Source organism: Mytilus californianus, unplaced genomic scaffold, assembly GCF_021869535.1.
Source record: "Mytilus californianus isolate M0D057914Y unplaced genomic scaffold, xbMytCali1.0.p SCAF_14, whole genome shotgun sequence".
Taxonomy (NCBI): Eukaryota; Metazoa; Mollusca; class Bivalvia; order Mytilida; family Mytilidae; genus Mytilus; species Mytilus californianus.
This window is the reverse complement of record NW_026262626.1, coordinates 30,593,712-30,614,332: the sequence shown is the minus strand read 5'-3', so window position 1 is coordinate 30,614,332 and position 20,621 is coordinate 30,593,712. Positions and strand designations below refer to the sequence as shown.

The 20,621-nt window shown below is 35.1% G+C and overlaps 1 protein-coding gene and 2 long non-coding RNA genes across 4 annotated transcripts in view; 1 reads left to right on the top strand and 2 right to left on the bottom strand.

Moving 5' to 3' along the window:
• LOC127724758 (uncharacterized) overlaps positions 1 to 15,918 on the bottom strand; it is a 24,464-nt gene extending 8,546 nt beyond the window's left edge. The window contains exons 1-2 of the long non-coding RNA XR_007992657.1: positions 14,597 to 15,918; positions 13,231 to 14,284 (exon numbers count right to left, since the gene is read on the bottom strand). This is a non-coding gene — a long non-coding RNA (uncharacterized LOC127724758). The remainder of the gene's footprint in view (positions 1 to 13,230; positions 14,285 to 14,596) is intronic.
• Positions 1 to 20,621, bottom strand: part of LOC127724647 (uncharacterized) — a 182,369-nt gene that overhangs the window by 79,760 nt on the left and 81,988 nt on the right. The gene's annotated exons all lie outside the window — the stretch shown is intronic.
• On the top strand, positions 12,618 to 20,621 carry LOC127724817 (uncharacterized). The gene is made up of 2 exons (XR_007992729.1): positions 12,618 to 12,852; positions 18,728 to 20,621. It is a non-coding gene; the product is annotated as an uncharacterized LOC127724817 (long non-coding RNA).

Here is a 20,621-nt window from a genome sequence, read left to right as displayed (position 1 = left end):
GATTCGGCATAACAAATAAATAAATGTGATCAAAGATTTTACAAATCTAATGCGCCATACTGTGCAATTAAAGATTACTTCTTGAAATTTTTCAATATTTGAAATTTGAAAAAAAAAATATTTGAAGAATAATTCTTTTTAATTTCTGAAATCTGAAATGAGAAAAAATTGACCCCCCACAATTTCTTTTTATCCCCCCTTCCCCTCTTTTTTCCCCCAAAAAATTCTTTCCCTCAAGATGTGGTCATAATCTCAATTCAAATTTCCAATGGAGTTGGCAACCATAATTACCCATTTAAATTTACCATAGTGCTAACTTAATCTATTTTATAATAGAAATATAGTGTCAAATCTTTCATATGGATTTTTTTGTAAAAAAAAAAGATGCAACATTTGCAGATATTTTTACTGGTCTTCCTTTATAAATATGCATTTCTTTAAACATAATTTAAAAGCAGTGTAAGGGAAGTAACAAAAAAGTTGTATTTGGATTACCTCCCTTACACTGTTTTAAATTATCTTTATTGTTCATTAACCATTACTTTATACATAATTTAAAAGCAGTGTAAGGGAGATAATTTCAATGATGTATTTGATTTATCTCCCTTACACTGCTTTAAATTATGTTTTGTACTAAAGTATTTGTCCATTAACCAGGACAACCTTGTTTTTCCCCCTTTTTTGCCCCTAATTCCTAAACGGTTTGAGCCATAACCCCCCAAAGCAAATCCTAACCATCCCTTTGTGGTATGGAAACTTGTAGTATAATTTCAGAGAGATCCATACACCGTTGCACAGTTATTGTCTGGAAACTAGAAAATGCATATTTTTGGCCCCTTTTTGGCCCCTTATTCCTTAACTGTTGGTACCATAACCCCAAAATCAATCCCAACCTTCCTTTTGTGGTATTTAACCTTATGGTCAAATTTCTAAAAGATCCATTCACTTAAACTAAAGTTAGAGTGCGAAAACCAATGTGTCTTCGGACGACGACGACGACGACGACGACGCCGGACGACGACGCCAACGTCATACCAATATACGACCACAAAATTTTTTTGCGGTCGTATAAAAATGCTTATTTGGGCCCCATTTTGGCCCCTAATTCCTGAACTGTTAGGACCATCATACATGTGAACCTCCCGACGGGAGTACAATAATCCCGTTTTCAGGGGTCTCCTCCCGACCTCCCGTTGAAGAGAAAAAAATCCTGTTTATGAAATTTTTCATGAATGAAAAATCTCTGCCCAACACATTATCTCAGACATCTGGTGTAAGTCAATGACATTACCTGAAGTTATATTTTACCTGTAAATCAATTAACATGCATAATTATATGGCTTCACTTGTCAGCTTGGGTGTCAAACATACTGGTTATCAACGATTATTACCTCAGGCTAACTGCCGTTGTGTAATAAAAACTTTGTGTATTTATTGGGTTACTTCCCTTGATTTATCCTGTTTTAAGTTACTTTCCTTTAAATAATGAAAATTTTTAAAAGAATATAAATAAGTTATAAATTGAACAAATAATGATAAAAGGATGGTAATTAAATGATTTTAAATGTCTTAGGACAAATAAAAAAATAATAATTTGAAAATCATTTGAGGGTTCTATACTTCCTTTCAAGGCTTAAATTGAAATTCATATAATAACTATGACCATTTCTTTTAGACTGAATGAGTGTCTGAATATTCAAATAGAAACTAATTGCAATTGCAGATAGTTAAACAAATGTTCTGATTGCAATGATTGTTCAAAAGGATAATGTTATAAAAGATATGAAGTAAAATATTTAAAGAACATACTAAAAAAAATGAAAGTTAGATTGAACATGTAGAATATAAAGATAGAGAAACTTTATAAGTACAAGGGTACTTATAAACATAATACATTGGGTGGAAAGTTGAAGAAAACACACTTTAAAAGACAATTTTTACAGCACACAGTTACATTTACACATTTACGACAAAATTTATGTCGATTAAAAACCTCCTGATCTGAGTCCTAATCTCCTGACCAAAATTTCCCAATCTCCTGATCTGAGTTTCACAGTCCATCACATGTATGGACCATAACCCCCAAAATCAATCCCAAGCTTCCTTTTGTGGTCATAAACCTTATGGTAAAATTTCAAAGAAATCCATACACTTAAACAAAAGTTATTGTCTGCAAACCAATGTGTCTTCGGACGACGACGTGATACCAATTATACGACCGCAAAATTTTTGCATCATATAACCAGGTTCAATCCACCATTTTCTACATAAGAAAATGCCTGTACCAAGTCAGGAATATGACAGTTGTTATCCATTCGTTTGATGTGTTTGAGCTTTTGATTTTGCCATTTGATTAGAGACTTTCCTTTTTGAATTTTCCTTGGAGTTCAGTATTTTTGTGATTTTACTTTGTACACATCAGTGCGCTCATAAGCAATTTTCCATATAATTAATATTTCCCAGGGGCATAACTCTTTTAGAAATTATTGATCGGCACTGATTTTTGAACTTGTCAAAGACATTGCTAATATAAAGCTATGATTTAAGTTTCATAAAATTCTGGCAAGAACTGTACACCAGTGCGCTAACAAAGCAATTTTCCATATATATTTAATGTTTCCAAGGGACATAACTCTTTGATAATAAATTGATCCGCACTGATTTTCAAACTCGTCTAAGACATTGCTGATATAAACCTATGATATAAGTTTCATAAAAATATGGCGAGAATTGAACACATGAGAGCGCTAAAGATGCAATTTTCCACATAATTAATGTTTCCAAGGGGCATTACTCCTTAAAAAATAAATGATCGGCACTAACTTTCGAATTTGTCCAAGACATTGCTGATATAAACCTATGATATAAGTTTCAAAAAAATCTGGCAAGAATTGTACAAATGAGAGGGCTAACGATGCAATTTTCCACATAATTAATGTTTCCAAGGGGCATTACTCCCTTAAAAAATAAATGATCGGCACTAACTTTCGAATTTGTCCAAGACATTGCTAATATAAACCTACAGAGCTCCAGATAAGCTGCGTATTTGCGTGATCACGCAATACAAATAATTAAAAACCCAATGCAATTGCCCATTGCAGGGTTCAATAACCCAATTAATTCAAAGGAAAACCCAATTATATGCCAAAACCATGAGTTCTTAACGCTTTTATTCGCTATCGTTTGCGTTATTTACCCTTATCTGATTACAGTCGTCGCGTAAATCTATTTTTATAATATTTATAATTGGAAATGTCCTTTCGTTCTTAAAATAGAGCCCTGCATCAAGTAGCTATAATGGGTCCCTGTTGGAATTTTCCGTTGCTCAAAAGGTACACGTGTTTATGAAAACATTTCGATCTTCTCGGAGTTTATCCAATTAGCGTGTGACATGCTGTCATATTTATTCGAATTGCTCGGGATTTATCTTAACATACAATGAATTAAAACGAAAGTAAATGTGCGATAAAAATATTGAATAGAAGCATGTTTTCGGCTTCTTTTTCATAGCTGAGGGAAAGTTATGATGATAACAAGACTCAGCTAGTGATTTTAGGAAGCGTCCATTGAACGCACGGGCGTGTTTGAAGGTACGAGAACATTGCTATAGAACGATAAACACGGGGTTTCGTCAAAAACGAAATCAGTTGGAAAAAGTGAAAGGCCAAATCAATTATGACATGATATGTAGTTGGAAAGCATCGGAAACCAAAAGTTCTGATAAGGGACAACTTAACCCAGATTTATGTAAATTGAATTAAACAAAAACAGTTTATATATTATTTTTTTTTCATTTTAGTTGATGAATGAATAGCTGCGGAACCGTAGCTCTTGGGTCCTTATGTTATTTTTTGACTATTTGCGGACCATAGATCGTCCGCAAATAGTCAAAAAATAACATAAGGACCCAAGAGCTACGGTTCCGCAGCTAATGAATGAATACACATATCCGTTTTTTACGTCAAATTATGCAGCTTGACACTTTCTTTGTTTTGGTCTAATTGTTCTGGATGCTTAAGATAGTTGTCTTATTGGCAAGTGCAGTATAACATTGTCATTTATTTACTTGATGTTGCAGAATTATTTGTAAATTTAAGTTGAATGTGGTCTCCATCATTAAACCACCCTATAAATCTCAAGGTTTTGGGGTGTATCTTAAATCTGGGATCTACTTTTTATTTTTATTAAAAAGTAGATCTGGCAAATAGGTGAAAGGACTTGCAAAACTTTCTTACAGCACTTAAATTTCATATATATTACATAAAAATGTAAACACTTAGCCACATCTACCCCAACTATAAACTGTAGGGTGATCATACGGGATCTAGAAAGGCAATTAGTTACTGTCCAACTAGTGACACCAGCTGCAGTTTACATAAGTTTTGAGAAAATACAAAACTGACAGAACGTTTAAAACGGGACACAAATTAAACGTACAATTGCTCGTCAGTGAATAAACCAAATAAAACAGCTAAGCACATATACAAAGAAAGAAACACATTTAAGATGGAAACACATCTGGGTTTGATATAATGTGATTATAACATGCCTAAATATTCAATATTGTGTTGATGAAAAAACCCAATACATTAAGGAGCTTGGTGGTGAAAAACCCAATTTGATATTTGCTTGAGGGGTGAATTGGAATTGATAATGCAATTAAAAAACTTTATCACCCAATTACATAAAAAAATGCTGGGTAAAAACCCCAATTTGTGAATTCTTATCTGGAGCTCTGAACCTATGATATAAGTTTCATAAAAATCTGGCAAGAATTGTACACGTGAGAGTGCTAACAAGACCGGACGGACGGACGCACAAACAGATGGAGGTACAGATGGACAAGGGTTAAACTTTATGCCCTCTCCTATATGGCTGGGGCATAATAATTCAATTTTCAATAGGAACAAGAAATGATTGTAACAGGATGCTGTTACGAAGTCTCCCAAACGAAGCTCCCATAATTCGTAATTCCCAGGGTCCCCTGACATTGGACAAAGTCCAGTGAAAATTGGTTTGGTCCAGTAAAATTATATGCATTGGTGATGCCTGGGGACTAACCCTGTATATCATTCAAATCATCTTGGCATGACAAACCAGAATATATATGGTTTAGGGGTGGGATCTCGACCATTTACAACATACTAGAACATTGGGGGTGGGGAGAACCCCTGGGGACTGACCCTATACTTCATTCAAATGTTTGAGACACGACGAACAGGAATATATATGGTTTAGGGGTGGGGATCTCAATCATTTACAAGATATTAGAACATTGGGGGTGGGGGGAACCCCTGGGGACTGACCTTATATGTCATTCAAATGTTCGAGACATGATGAACAGGAATATATATGGTTTAGGGGTGGGATCTCGACCATTTACAAGATATTAGGACTTTCTCAAATGGCAGGGGGTCAGGATGACCCCTGGGGACTAACCCTGTATATCATTCAAACCATCTTGGTATGACAAACCAGAATATATATGGTTTAGGGGTGTTGATCTTGACCACTTACAAGATATTAGAACTTCTTAAATAGCAGGGGGTGGGGGTGACCCCTGGGGACTAATCCTGTATATCATTCAAACCATCTTCGCATGAGAAACCAGAATATATATGGTTTAGGGGTGGGGATCTTGACCACTTACAAGATATTAGAACTTTCTTAAATGGCATGGGGTGGGGGTGACCCCTGGGGACTAACCCTGTATTTCATTTGATGTGCTTTATCATGACAAACCAGAATATATATGGTTTAGGGGTGGGGATCTCAACCATTTACAAGATATAAGAACTTTCTCAAATGGCAGGGGGTCGGGATGACCCCTGGGGACTAACCCTGTATATCATTCAAACCATCTTAGCATGACAAACCAGAATATATATGGTTTAGGGGTGGGGATCTTGACCACTTACAAGATATTAGAACTTTCTTAAATGGCAGGGGGTCGGGATGACCCCTGGGGACTAACCCTGTATATCATTCAAACCATCTTAGCATGACAAACCAGAATATATATGGTTTAGGGGTGGGGATCTTGACCACTTACAAGATATTAGAACTTTCTCAAATGGCAGGGGGTCGGGATGACCCCGGGGGACTAACCCTGTATATCATTCAAACCATCTTAGCATGACAAACCAGAATATATATGGTTTAGGGGTGGGGATCTCGACCATTTACAAGATATTAGAACTTTCTCAAATGGCAGGGGGTCGGGATGACCCCTGGGGACTAACCCTGTATATCATTCAAACCATCTTAGCATGACAAACCAGAATATATATGGTTTAGGGGTGAGGATCTTGACCATTTACAAGATATTAGAACTTTCTCAAACGGCAGGGGGTCGGGATGACCCCTGCGGACTAACCCTGTATATCATTCAAACCATCTTAGCATGACAAACCAAAATATATATGGTTTAGGGGTAGGGATCTCGACCATTTACAAAATATTAGAACTTTCTTAAATGGCAGGGGGGTTGGGGTGACCCCTGGGGACTAACCCTGTATTTCATTTAATGTGCTTTATCATTTAGAACATTTTCAATTAAAAAGATTGTGTCTATCACAAACAATTTTCAATTTATAATCATTTGAAAATTTAAAAAAATAAAATCCCATAGGGTTCTATAGTAAAACCCTCCTTTCTTTTTGCCCCTCAAAGTACCCCTTTATAAACCCCTTTGCACAAACAAAACCCTGATTGCACCACTAGACATGTTAGTCTAGCATATTTGTGAAACCCCAAGTTAATCTGACAAGCAGTTTTGGAGAATGGGTGCAGATAGTTCAAATTTAAAAGCGGCGGAAGAGGAAGAAGAAGAAGAATAATAATAATTAAAAACCAATTGTTCAGAGAACAATTGAAGGTCTTTCCACAAAAAAACAAGTATTTTGATATGAAAATAGTAAAAATTCGGTTTAAAATGTCATTAACAGCGTCAAATGATAGCTTTATAGTACGCTGATTCCAAAAATATATGGTTTCTATACAATATTTTTTAAATAAGGGAGATAATTTATTACTTCCGGTTTGAAAAAGGTTACTTCCGGTATTAATTAACTGTTAAATTGACACTGATTCCAAAAATATATGGTTCTATATACTTTTACATTCAAAAAATACAAAAAAATAGCTACTTCCGGTTTACACAGGGTCACTTCCGGTTCCTTTTTCAAGGTCATATGGCTTGCAACTAAATGCAAAAAGTCCCATGGCTTTATCATGTATACAAATGAGGTAAAAGCAAAGGTCAAAATCTAGAACGTCAATTTTATCTATGACCTTGGGCTTAATTTCAAGGTCATCAACCAAGGACCTCAAATCAAAAGACCCTAGATCTTAATTATATTTGGTTCATGAGTTATATCACCATATGCATATTTTTGAATAAAGAGGGAAGAAAACTCTAATTTGATGTAAGCGCACCCTTTTAACCAATATGTATGTGTTACGACATGTCGCAACTTGCAATTAAGTAAAAATATGTTGTCGATATCTTATATCGTGTTTGAAAAGTGGTGAAAATAAGCCAAAATCCAAATTTAGAAATGACCTTGACCTTTGACCTTGACCCTATTAGCTTTATTTTGGACCAAGGATCTCAAATCAAAAGACGCTAGGTCTTTATCACTTATGGTTTACAAGCTACAACTACATTTTTCTTATTAAAAATACAAAAGGGGAAATAACTCCCATATGTAGTCTCCGGACCGCTTCGGTCAAAATTATTTTTAAGATCCTGAAGATATAACAAGCAAATTGGTGAAATAATTTTGTCGTAATCTTTAACGGTTGCGAAGTAGATTTGTACACAAGAAAAACAGTGTTTGGGGAGATAACTCTTACAATAAAAAGTGTTCGGCTTAACAGGGTCAGTTTCAAAATCGTAATAACTGTTTGATATCATATGCAAAAAATCTAAGCAACATCTTGCGAAACAAAAAAGCACCGTCAGAAAAAAGTGGCGGAAGAAGAAAAAAATAATAATAATAATCAGAAGAAACCCAATAGGTCTTTCCACAGAAAAGTGGAAAGACCTAATTAATAAAATGCTCCGCAGGGCGCAGCTTGATACGACCGCAGAGGTCGAACCCTGAACAGTTGGGGCAAGTATGGACACAACATTCAAGCTTGATACAGCTTTGCATTTGGAATGTGATTAAATATTTGACACAGCATAGGTTTCTGACACAGAATGAATGTGGTCTAAGAACTTAAAAATTTTAAATTGGACATTCACCTGTTATGGTCCAATATCCAAAATCTAAATACATGGTTAGATTCAGCATATCAAAGAACCCCAAGAATTCAATTTTTGATGAAATCAAACAAAGTTTAATTTTGGACCCTTTTGACCTCAATGTGGACAAAGTTGATAACAGGGCCCAAAAATCAAAAATCTAAATACATGGTTAGATTCAGCATATCAAAGAACCCCATATATTCAATTTTTGTTGAAATCAAACGAAGTTTAATTTTGGACCCCGATTTGGACCAACTTGAAAACTGGGCCCATAATCAAAAATCTAAATACATGTTTAGATTCAGCATATCAAAGAAACCTAAGAATTCAATTTTTGTTAAAATCAAACTATGTTTAATTTTGGACCCTTTGGACCTTAATGTAGACCAATTTGAAAACAGAACCAATAAAATGCTCCGCAGGGCGCAGCTTGATACGACCGCAGAGGTCGAACCCTGAACAGTATGGGCAAGTATGGACACAACATTCAAGCTTGATACAGCTCTGAATTTGGATTGTGATTAAATATTTGACACAGCATAGGTTTCTGACACAGAATGAATGTGGTCTAAGAACTTAAAAATTTTAAATTGGACATTCACCTATTATGGTCCAATATCCAAAATCTAAATACATGGTTAGATTCAGCATATCAAAGAGCCCCAAGAATTCAATTTTTGATGAAATCAAACAAAGTTTAATTTTGGACCCTTTTGACCTCAATGTGGACAAAGTTGATAACGGGGCCCAAAAATCTAAATACATGGTTAGATTCAGCATATCAAAAAACCCCATATATTCAATTTTTGTTGAAATCAAACAAAGTTTAATTTTGGACCCAGATTTGGACCAACTTGAAAACTGGGCCCATAATCAAAAATCTAAATACATGTTTAGATTCAGCATATCAAAGAACACTAAAAATTCAATTTTTGTTAAAATCAAACTAAGTTTAATTTTGGACCCTTTGGACCTTAATGTAGACCAATTTGAAAACGGAACTAAAAATTAAGAATCTAAATACACGGTTAGATTCGGCATATCAAAGAACCCCAATAATTCAATTTTTGATGAAATCAAACAAAGTTTTATTTTGGACCCTTTGGACCTCAATGTGGACCAATTTAAAAACGGGGCCCAAAATCCAAAAACTAAATACACGGTTAGATTCAGCATATTAAAGAACCCCAAGAATTCAAGAATAAAACCCCATTGAAATTGGTCAAGAAATAAGCAATTTATACGAAGTATCTTCTTTTGCGCAATACTGTGCAATTAAATATTTCTTGCTATTGCGCAATACTGTACAATTGACAATTTCTTGCTATTGCGCAATATTGTGCTATTGGATATTTCTTGCTATTGCGCAATACTGTGCAATTGAAGATTTCTTGCTATTGCACAATACTTATTATATAATAATTTACACATCCTGTTTGGTGTGTATCTCCTACCATATCATTATTATTTGCTTTTAAATATAAATCAGAAATAACCAAATTAAAATGGAAAATTTTAAAAGAAAAAAAAAAGGAAAACCCCCCCCCCCCCCAAATTTTTTGAACCCCCTTATGATTCATCACCCCCAAACTCAATCCCAGCCTTCCCTTTGTGGTATGGTACCTTGCAGTACAATTTCAGAGAGATCCATACACTTGAACACAAGTTATTGTCTGGAAACTAGAAAAATGTGTTTTTTGGCCCCTTTTTGGCCCCAAATTCCTAAACAATTAGGGCAATTACCCCCAAACTCAGACCCAGCTTTCCCTTTGTGATATGGAACCTTGTAGTACAATATCAGAAAGATCCATACACTTACACACAAGTTATTGTCCTGAAACTAGAAAAATGCTTGTTTTTTGCCCCTTTTTGGCCCCTCATTCCTAAAATATTGAGGCAATTACCCCCATCATCAATCCCAGCCTTCCCTTTGTGGAATGGTATCTTGCAGTACAATTTCAGAGAGATCCATACACTTGAACACAAGTTATTGTCTGGAAACTAGAAAAATGCTTATTTTTGGCCCCTTTTTGGCCCCCAATTCCTAAACGTTTCAGCAATTACCCCCAAACTCAATTCCAGCTTTTCCTTTGTGATATGGAACCTTGTAGTACAATTTCAGAAAGATCCATGCACTTACACACAAGTTATTGTCATGAAACTAGAAAAAATGCTTGTTTTTTTGCCCCTTTTTGGGCCCCTAATTCCTAATATTTTGAGGCAATTACCCCCAAAATCAATCCCAGCATTCCTTTTGTGATATGGAACCTTGTGGTACAATGTCAAAGAGATCCATACACTAACACACAAGTTATGTCTGGAAGTTACAAAAATGCTTATTTTTGGCCCCTTTTTGGCCCCTTATTCCTTTACTGTTGGTACCATAACCCCCAAAATCATCCCAACCTTCCTTTTGTGGTATTGAACCTTGTGGTAAAATTTCATAGAGATCCATTCACTTAAACTAAAGTTAGAGTGCGAAAACCAATGGGTCTTTGGACGACGCCGGACGACGACGACGACGCCAAGGTCATACCAATATACGACCACAAAATTTTTTTTGCGGTCGTATAAAAATAATACAAGACTGACAAAGCCTAGAGGCTCCTGACTTGGGACAGGCGCAAAAATGCGGCGGGGTTAAACATGTTTATGAGATCTCAACCCTCCCCCTATACCTCTAGCCAATGTAGAAAAGTAAACGCATAACAATACGCACATTAAAATTCAGTTCAAGAGAAGTCCGAGTCTGATGTCAGAAGATGTAACCAAAGAAAATAAACAAAATGACAAAAATACATAAATAACAACAGACTACTAGCAGTTAACTGACATGCCAGCTCCAGACTTCAATTCAACTGATTGGAAGATTATGTCTTCATCATATGAATATCAGGCACAATCCTTCCCGTTAGGGGTTTAGTATCATACCATCATAACATATATGAGAAGAACATAACCCGTGTCATGCCAACAACTGGTTTTTAAATAAATGTGTTTAGTGCCGATGCAAAGACCCTATAAGTGAATCAATATTAACGCCAAAATATGCAATCTTTAATGACCTGACAACAGTATCGTAACTATATCCCTTCTTAATAAGTCTATTTAAAGGTTTTGTTAGCTTCAGAGGTGAATACTGACATTTTTGTGCTTTATAAAGAATATTTCCATAAAAAATTGGATGTGAAATACCTGAACGTATAAGAAGTCTGCTTGTTGAGCTATATTTACGAATGATGTCCTTATACCGATGATAAAATTTAGTAAATGTTTTGGCTAGTTTGTGATATTGAAAACCCTGGTGTAATAATTTTTCAGTAATACATAAATTTCTCTCGTTAAAATCTAAAACATTGTTACATACACGAGCGAATCGTACAAGTTGAGATATATAAACACCGTAAGATGGTGACAAGAAACGTCACCATCTAAAAATGGATAATTAACGATAGGAAATGAAAAATCATCTCTTTTATCATATATTTTAGTATTAAGCTTTCCGTTAATGATATACAGTAGATATCAAGATCGAGGAAAGGGCAGTGGTCATTGTCAGTATTAGCTTTATTTAAAGTAAGTTCAACAGGATAAATTTCTTTAGTATACATACTGAAGTCGTCATTATTGAGAGCCAAAATATCATCCAAATATCTAAAAGTATTATTAAATTTGTGTATCAGATGTTGTTTCGATCGGTCTTTGCTAATTTTTGTCATAAATTGTAACTCATAGCAATACAAAAAAAGGTCCGCAATAAGTGGTGCACAGTTAGTCCCCATTGGAATTCCGATAACCTGACGATATACGGAATCTCCAAAGCGAACAAAAATGTTATCTAGTAAAAATTCAAGGGCATATATAGTATCAAAGCATGTCCAATTGACATAGTTTTTTTGTTTATTGCTACTAAAAAATGGCCTAAAAGAGTTTGAACATATATATTCACATTCTGACTTTTTAAATGCCCATTTAATTAGGTGTGTGAATTTTTTCTTAATGAGAATGTGAGGCAATGTGGTATATAGGGTAGAAAAATCAAAACTTTGAACAGATTCAAAATCACCAATATATGCATGCAATTTATCAAGTACTTCCAACGAGTTCTTGACACTCCAAAAGTAATTAATTCCACTATTTTCGAAGGCCTTATTTGAACAATTTATTATCAGGTTTTTGATTGTACCAAGTGTACTGGTAAGAAGTATAGACACTTTAGTAGTGGAACAATGGCTTGAAGATTTTTTGTCAGCTTTTTCCCGTTTTATCCATTTCAAACAGTAAGTATGGAGTGAGTCGTGGATGATATTACGACACTCATTCCAATTAATAATTGACGGGGGACGATATTTAGGTCCTTTACTGAGGAATGATTTTAACTCTCGGTCTTGAACGATGTTAAGATCTCCTGTTATAACAGATCCATACACTTGAACACAAGTTATTGTCTGGAAACTAGAATAAAATGCTCCGCAGGGCGCAGCTTGATACGACCGCAGAGGTCGAAACCCTGAACAGTTGGGGCAAGTATGGACACAACATTCAAGCTTGATACAGCTCTGAATTTGGATTGTGATTAAATATTTGACACAGCATAGGTTTCTGACACAGAATGAATGTGGTCTAAGAACTTAAAATTTTTAAATTGGACATTCAACTATTATGGTCCAATATCCAAAATCTAAATACATGGTTAGATTCGGCATATCAAAGAACCCCAAGAATTCAATTTTTGATGAAATCAAACAAAGTTTAATTTTGGACCCTTTTGACCTCAATGTGGACAAAGTTGATAATGGGGCCCAAAAATCAAAAATCAAAATACATGGTTAGATTCAGCATATCAAAGAACCCCATATATTCAATTTTTGTTGAAATCAAACAAAGTTTAATTTTGGACCCCGATTTGGACCAACTTGAAAACTGGGCCCATAATCAAAAATCTAAATACATGTTTAATTTTGGACCCTTTGGACCTTAATGTAGACCAATTTGAAAACAGAACCAAAAATTAAGAATTTAAATACACGGTTAGATTCTGCATATCAAAGAACCCCAATAATTCAATTTTTGATGAAATCAAACAAAGTTTAATTTTGGACCCTTTGGACCTCAATGTGGACCAATTTAAAAACGGGGCCCAAAATCCAAAAGCTTAATACACAGTTAGAATCAGCATATTAAAGAACCCCAAGAATTCAAGAATAAAACCCCATTGAAATTGGTCAATAAATAAGCAATTTATACGAAGTATCTTCTTTTGCACAATACTGTGCAATTGAATATTTCTTGCTATTGCGCAATACTGTACAATTGACAATTTCTTGCTATTGCGCAATATTGTGCTATTGGATATTTCTTGCTATTGCACAATACTGTGCAATTGAAGATTTCTTGCTATTGCGCAATACTGTGCAATTGAAGATTTCTTGCTATTGTGCAATACTGTGCAATTGAAAATTTCTTGCTATTGCACAATACTTATTTTATAATAATTTACACATCCTGTTTGGTGTGTATCTCCTACCATATCATTATTATTTGCTTTTAAATATAAAACAGAAATAACCAACTTAAAATGGAAAATTTTAAAAGAAAAAAAAGGAAAAAAAGAAAAAAAAGGAAAAAAAAAACAATCCCCCCCCCCAAATTTTTTGAACCCCCTTATGATTCATCACCCCCAAACTCAATCCCAGCCTTCCCTTTGTGGTATGGTACCTTGCAGTACAATTTCAGAGAGATCCATACACTTGAACACAAGTTATTGTCTGGAAACTAGAAAAATGCTTATTTTTGGCCCCTTATTCCTAAACGTTTTGGGCAATTACCCCCAAACTCAATTCCAGCTTTCCCTTTGTGATATGGAACCTTGTAGTACAATTTCAGAAAGATCCATACACTTACACACAAGTTATTGTCCTGAAACTAGAAAAATGCTTGTTTTTTGCCCATTTTTTGGCCCCTAATTCCTAATATTTTGAGGCAATTACCCCCAAAATCAATCCCAGCATTCCCTGTGTGATATGGAACCTTGTGGTACAATTTCAGAGAGATCCATACACTTGAACACAAGTTTTTGTCTGGAAACTAGAAAAATGCTTATTTTTGGCCCCTTATTCCTAAATGTTTTGGGCAATTACCCCCAAACTCAATTCCAGCTTTCCCTTTGTGATATGGAACCTTGTAGTACAATTTCAGAAAGATCCATACACTAACACACAAGTTATTGTCATGAAACTAGAAAAATGCTTGTTTTTTGCCCCTTTTTTGGCCCCTAATTCCTAATATTTTGAGGCAATATCCGCCAAAATTAATCCCAGCATTCCCTGTGTGATATTGAACCTTGTGGTACAATATCAGAGAGATCCATACACTAACACACAAGTTATGTCTGGAAGTTACAAAAATGCTTATTTTTGGCCCCTTTTTGGCCCCTAATTCCTTAATTGTTGGTACCATAACCCCCGAAATCAATCCCAACCTTCCTTTTGTGGTATTGAACCTTATGGTAAAATTTCATAGAGATCCATTCACTTAAACTAAAGTTAGAGTGCGAAAACCAATGTGTCTTCGGACGACGCCGGACGACGACGACGACGACGCCAACGTCATTCCAATATACGACCGCAAAAATTTTTGCGGTCGTATAAAAATGTGTTTTTTGGCCCCTTTTTAGCCCCAAATTCCTAAACGTTTAGGGCAATTACCCCCAAACTCAAACCCAGCTTCCCCTTTGTGATATGGAACCTTGTAGTACAATTTCAGAAAGATCCATACACTTACACACAAGTTATTGTCCTGAAACTAGAAAAATGCTTGTTTTTTGCCCCTTTTTGGCCCCTAATTCCTAAAATATTGAGGCAATTACCCCATCATCAATCCCAGCCTTCCCTTTGTGGTATGGTACCTTGCAGTACAATTTCAGAGAGATCCATACACTTGAACACAAGTTATTGTCTGGAAACTAAAAAAATGCTTATTTTTGGCCCCTTTTTGGTCCCCAATTCCTAAACGTTTCGGCAATTACCCCCAAACTCAATTCCAGCTTTCCCTTTGTGATATGGAACCTTGTAGTACAATTTCAGAAAGATCCATACACTTACACACAAGTTATTGTCATGAAACTAGAAAAATGCTTGTTTTTTGCCCCTTTTTTGGCCCCTAATTCCTAAAATTTTGAGGCAATTACCCCCAAAATCAATCCCAGCATTCCTTTTGTGATATGGAACCTTGTGGTACAATGTCAGAGAGATCCATACACTAACACACAAGTTATGTCTGGAAGTTACAAAAATGCTTATTTTTGGCCCCTTTTTGGCCCCTAATTCCTTTACTGTTGGTACCATAACCCCCAAAATCAATCCCAACCTTCCTTTTGTGGTATTGAACCTTGTGGTAAAATTTCATAGAGATCCATTTACTTAAACTAAAGTTAGAGTGCGAAAACCAATGTGTCTTTGGACGACGCAGGACGAAGCCGACAACGACGACGACGACGCCAACGTCATACCAATATACGACCACAAAAATTATTTTGCTGTCGTATAAAAACCAATTGTTCAAAGAACAATTGAAGGTCTTTCCACATCAATTTTCTAAATAATTGATAGGAAGCTACTTCTGGTTTACTCAAAGTTATTAATAGCATCAAAGTATAGATTTCTTCATACTGATTCAATTAATAAATGGTTTCTATATACTTTTGCCTGAAATAAGAAAGATAATTGCCAACTTCCGGTTTAGAAAATGTCACTTCCGGTCTCATATGATAGCTTTATTCACACTGATTCCAAAAATATATAGTTTGTATATACTTATGCCTGTAATAAGGAAGATAATATGCTACTTCCAGTTTATAAAAATGTCACTTCCGGTCTCAAAAGATAGGTTAACCTATGATCATTCAAAAAATATATGGTTTCTATGTACTTTTCCATGAAATAAGTGCAAAAAATACTACTTCCGGTTCACTCAAGGTCACTTCCGGTTGACATTTTTCAAGGTCATATGTCAACAAACAGTTTGCAAAAGACCCTATGGCTTTATCATGTACCAAGTTGGAGTAATAATTAATTAACCTTATATTGAATCATTTCAGGGACAATAACTCCCATAAGATGTCATTGGATTGTTTCAGACCAAATGTTTCATATCTTAATCACAATTAGGCAAACATTTTGCACTTGTTCTTTAATTTGTATCTTTAAAAGTGACAGAGGAGATCAAATAACAAGGAAAAGTCCAAATTTAGAATATGACCTTGACCTTTGACCTTGGCCTCAATTTCATTTAAATGGACCAAGGAACTCAAATCAATATACCTTAGGTCTCTATCACTTACCATTCATGCTATACATTTATATATCCCTTATGTCAAATACAGAAGGGGAAATAACTCTCATATGGAGTTTACGTATCGCTTCGGTCAAAATTGGACAAAACATCCTGAGGATATAACGAGCAATTTGGTAAAATAAATTTGTCGCTTTCTTTTACGGTTACAGAGGAGATGCAGTCACAAGGAAAACAGTGTTTGGGGAGATAACTCCTACAAAGAAAATTGTTCGGCTTAGAATGGGTGAAAATAAAAAGCGCATAAACTGTATGATATTATATAAGAAATATCTAAGCGACATCTTGTGAAACAAAAATATTATGTGAAAACAAAATAAGGCGGAAGAAAAAAATAATAATAATAATAAATATAAATCAATTGTTTTAAAAATAATTGTTAAACGGTCTTTCCCCTCCGAAACATGATTAATTGGTTTTTTGCTTGCTTTGTTGGTTGGTTGGTTGGTCGGTCGGTCGATTGATTGATTGATTGATTGCATGGCACTTTCTCTGTGGGACGCAGCTAACTTAAATAACGCCTATATTCTGACCGAACGTGACTGCGTACTTAGACATCCCGCACAGCTAAACGGACGCCTGAGATGTCCTCATAAAAATTGATCCTAGCATCATTCGTTTATAAATTTTCTCTAGTTTCTATGTTACCTCGGACTTCCATTTTTCATCTATTTGTTGTGTATGCATTTTGATTGAATTTGTAGGAAAACGGAGTAAATTTTATCTTGGAAGTTTTATTTTCCTTATTTGGATATGCAATGTTTTATTCTAAATTTAGGTCCGCGCGCGAGATGGTGTTGTGAAGTCACGTGACCCTCGAATATATATGTCTGGAGTTAGAATATAAATTTCTTTTCAGGGGAGACCGTTGAACAGAGCACATGTGTATTGATCAAAGAAACACAATAACTATTGTTTTTATTTTGTACAGGTCATTGTTGTCGGATCATGCATACATATTACGTACACATGTTTACGGGAGCACAGATTTGTATTTTAATGCATGTTTAGAAATTTGAGTGTAGGATTTCAGTAATACATTGATTTTAATTTCGCAATCAAGCGGACCGCACGTGCCTCATCGATTAATTTCAGAAAATACATGAATTGGAGCAGATTTTTGCAGGGATGGATTTCTATTTCAGAAAGAAATTTGTACATAAGAAGGATTAGCATTTTACAGTATAATGTATGGAACTAAAAGCGATCTTTTTTTCTTTTCTTTGAAATGGGATAACTAAAAAAAAAATCAGTTGAAAAAAAAGGAGGGGGGGAATGTAGTGGTAGACTGTGGTTCATTATTGAGATAAGAAACATTTACAACATGATAGCTGCAAAGTTTGAAGTTTTGAAAGTAATTTGTTGATTCGACCATAACAGGGACATTGACCCTGCAATAAAATGACGCGTACCATTTCGACAAAAAATTTCTAGTAAACACGTGTTGCGACAAACTTTTTGGTTAAATTGTTTTGTCGATATCTATAACTCTTTCTAGGAAGGAGCGATATGAACCTAATGTAAAAAATCACAACATGACCTTGACCTTTGACCTTGACCTAGTTTTCTATTCTTTAGGACCAAGGACCTCAAATCAACAGACCCTAGGTCTCTATCACTTATGGTTTACCAGTTACAAATGCATATCACTTATTTCAAATGCATTAGGGGAAATGACTCTCATATGGAGTCTTCGTATCGCTTCCGTCAAAATTGGACAAAATATCCTGAGGATATAGCGAGCCATTTGGTAAAATAAATTTGTCGCTTTCTTTTACAGTTACGGAGGAGATGCAGTCACAAGGAAACCAGTGTTCGGGGAGATAACTCCTACAAAGAAAATTGTTCGGCTTAGAATGGGTGAAAATAAAAAGCGCATAAACTGTATGATACTATATAAGAGATATCTAAGCGACATCTTGCGAAACAAAAATTTTACGCGAGAACAAAATTAGGCGGAAGAAAAAAAAAATAATAATAATTAATAAAATGCTCCGCAGGGCGCAGCTTGATACGACCACAGAGGTCGAACCCTGAACAGTTGGGGCAAGTATGGACACAACATTCAAGCTTGATACAGCTCAGAATTTGGATTGTGATTAAATATTTGACACAGCATAGGTTTCTGACACAGAATGAATGTGGTCTAAGAACTTAAAAATTTTAAATTGGACATTCACCTATTATGGTCCAATATCCAAAATCTAAATACATGGTTAGATTCAGCATATCAAAGAACCCCAAGAATTCAATTTTGATGAAATCAAACAAAGTTTAATTTTGGACCCTTTTGACCTCAATGTGGACAAAGTTGATAACGGGGCCCAAAAATCAAAAATCTAAATACATGGTTAGATTCAGCATATCAAAGAACCCCATATATTCAATTTTTGTTGAAATCAAACAAAGTTTAATTTTGGACCCCGATTTGGACCAACTTGAAAACTGGGCCCATAATCAAAAATCTAAATACATGTTTGGATTCAGCATATCAAAGAACCCTAAGAATTCAATTTTTATTAAAATCAAACTTAGTTTAATTTTGGACCCTTTGGACCTGAATGTAGACCAATTTGAAAACGGAACCAAAAATTAAGAATCTAAATACACGATTAGATTTGGCATATCAAAGAACCCCAATAATTCAATTTTTGATAAAATTAAACAAAGTTTAATTTTGGACCCTTTGGACCTCAATGTGGACCAATTTAAAAACAGGGCCCAAAATCCAAAAACTTAATACACGGTTAGATTCAGCATATTAAAGAACCCCAAGAATTCAAGAATAAAACCCCATTGAAATTGGTCAAGAAATAAGCAATTTATATGAAGTATCTTCTTTTGCACAATACTGTGCAATTGAATATTTCTTGCTATTGCGCAATACTGCACAATTGACAATTTCTTGCTATTGCGCAATATTGTGCTATTGGATATTTCTTGCTATTGCGCAATACTGTGCAATTGAAGATTTCTTGCTATTGCGCAATACTGTGCAATTGAAGATTTCTTGCTATTGTGCAATACTGTGCAATTGAAAATTTCTTGCTATTGCAGAATACTAATTATATATAAATTTACACATCCTGTTTGGTGTGTATCTCCTACCATATCATGTTTATTTGCTTTTAAATATTAATCAGAAATAACCAACTTAAAATGGAAAATTTTAAAAGAAAAAAAAAAGGAAAAAAAGAAAAAAAAGGAAAAAAAACCAAAAATCCCCCCCCCCAAATTTTTTGAACCCCCTTATGATTCATCACCCCCAACTCCAATCCCAGCCTTCCCTTTGCGGTATGGTACCTTGCAGTACAATTTCAGAGAGATCAATACACTTGAACACAAGTTGTTGTCTGGAAACTAGAAAAATGTGTTTTTTGGCCCCTTTTTGGCCCCCAATTCCTAAACGTTTCGGGCAATTACCCCCAAACTCAATTCCAGCTTTCCCTTTGTGATATGGAACCTTGTAGTACAATTTCAGAAATATCCAAACACTTACACACAAGTTATTGTCATGAAACTAGAAAAATGCTTGTTTTTTGCCCCTTTTTTTGCCCCTAATTCCTAAAATTTTGAGGCAATTACCACCAAAATCAATCCCAGCATTCCCTGTGTGATATGGAACCTTGTAGTACAATTTCAGAGAGATCCATACACTTAAACACAAGTTATTGTCTGGAAACTAGAAAAATGCTTATTTTTGGCCCCTTTTTGGCCCCTTATTCCTAAACATTTCGGGCAATTACCCCCAAACTCAATTCCAACTTTCCTTTTGTGATATGGAACCTTGTAGTACAATTTCAGAAAGATCCATACACTTTCACACAAGTTATTGTCATGAAACTAGAAAAATGCTTGTTTTTTGCCCCTTTTTTTGCCCCTAATTCCTAATATTTTGAGGCAATTACCCCCAAAATCAATCCCAGCATTTCCTTTGTGATATGGAACCTTGTGGTACAATGTCAGAGAGATCCATACACTAACACACAAGTTATATCTGGAAGTTACAAAAATG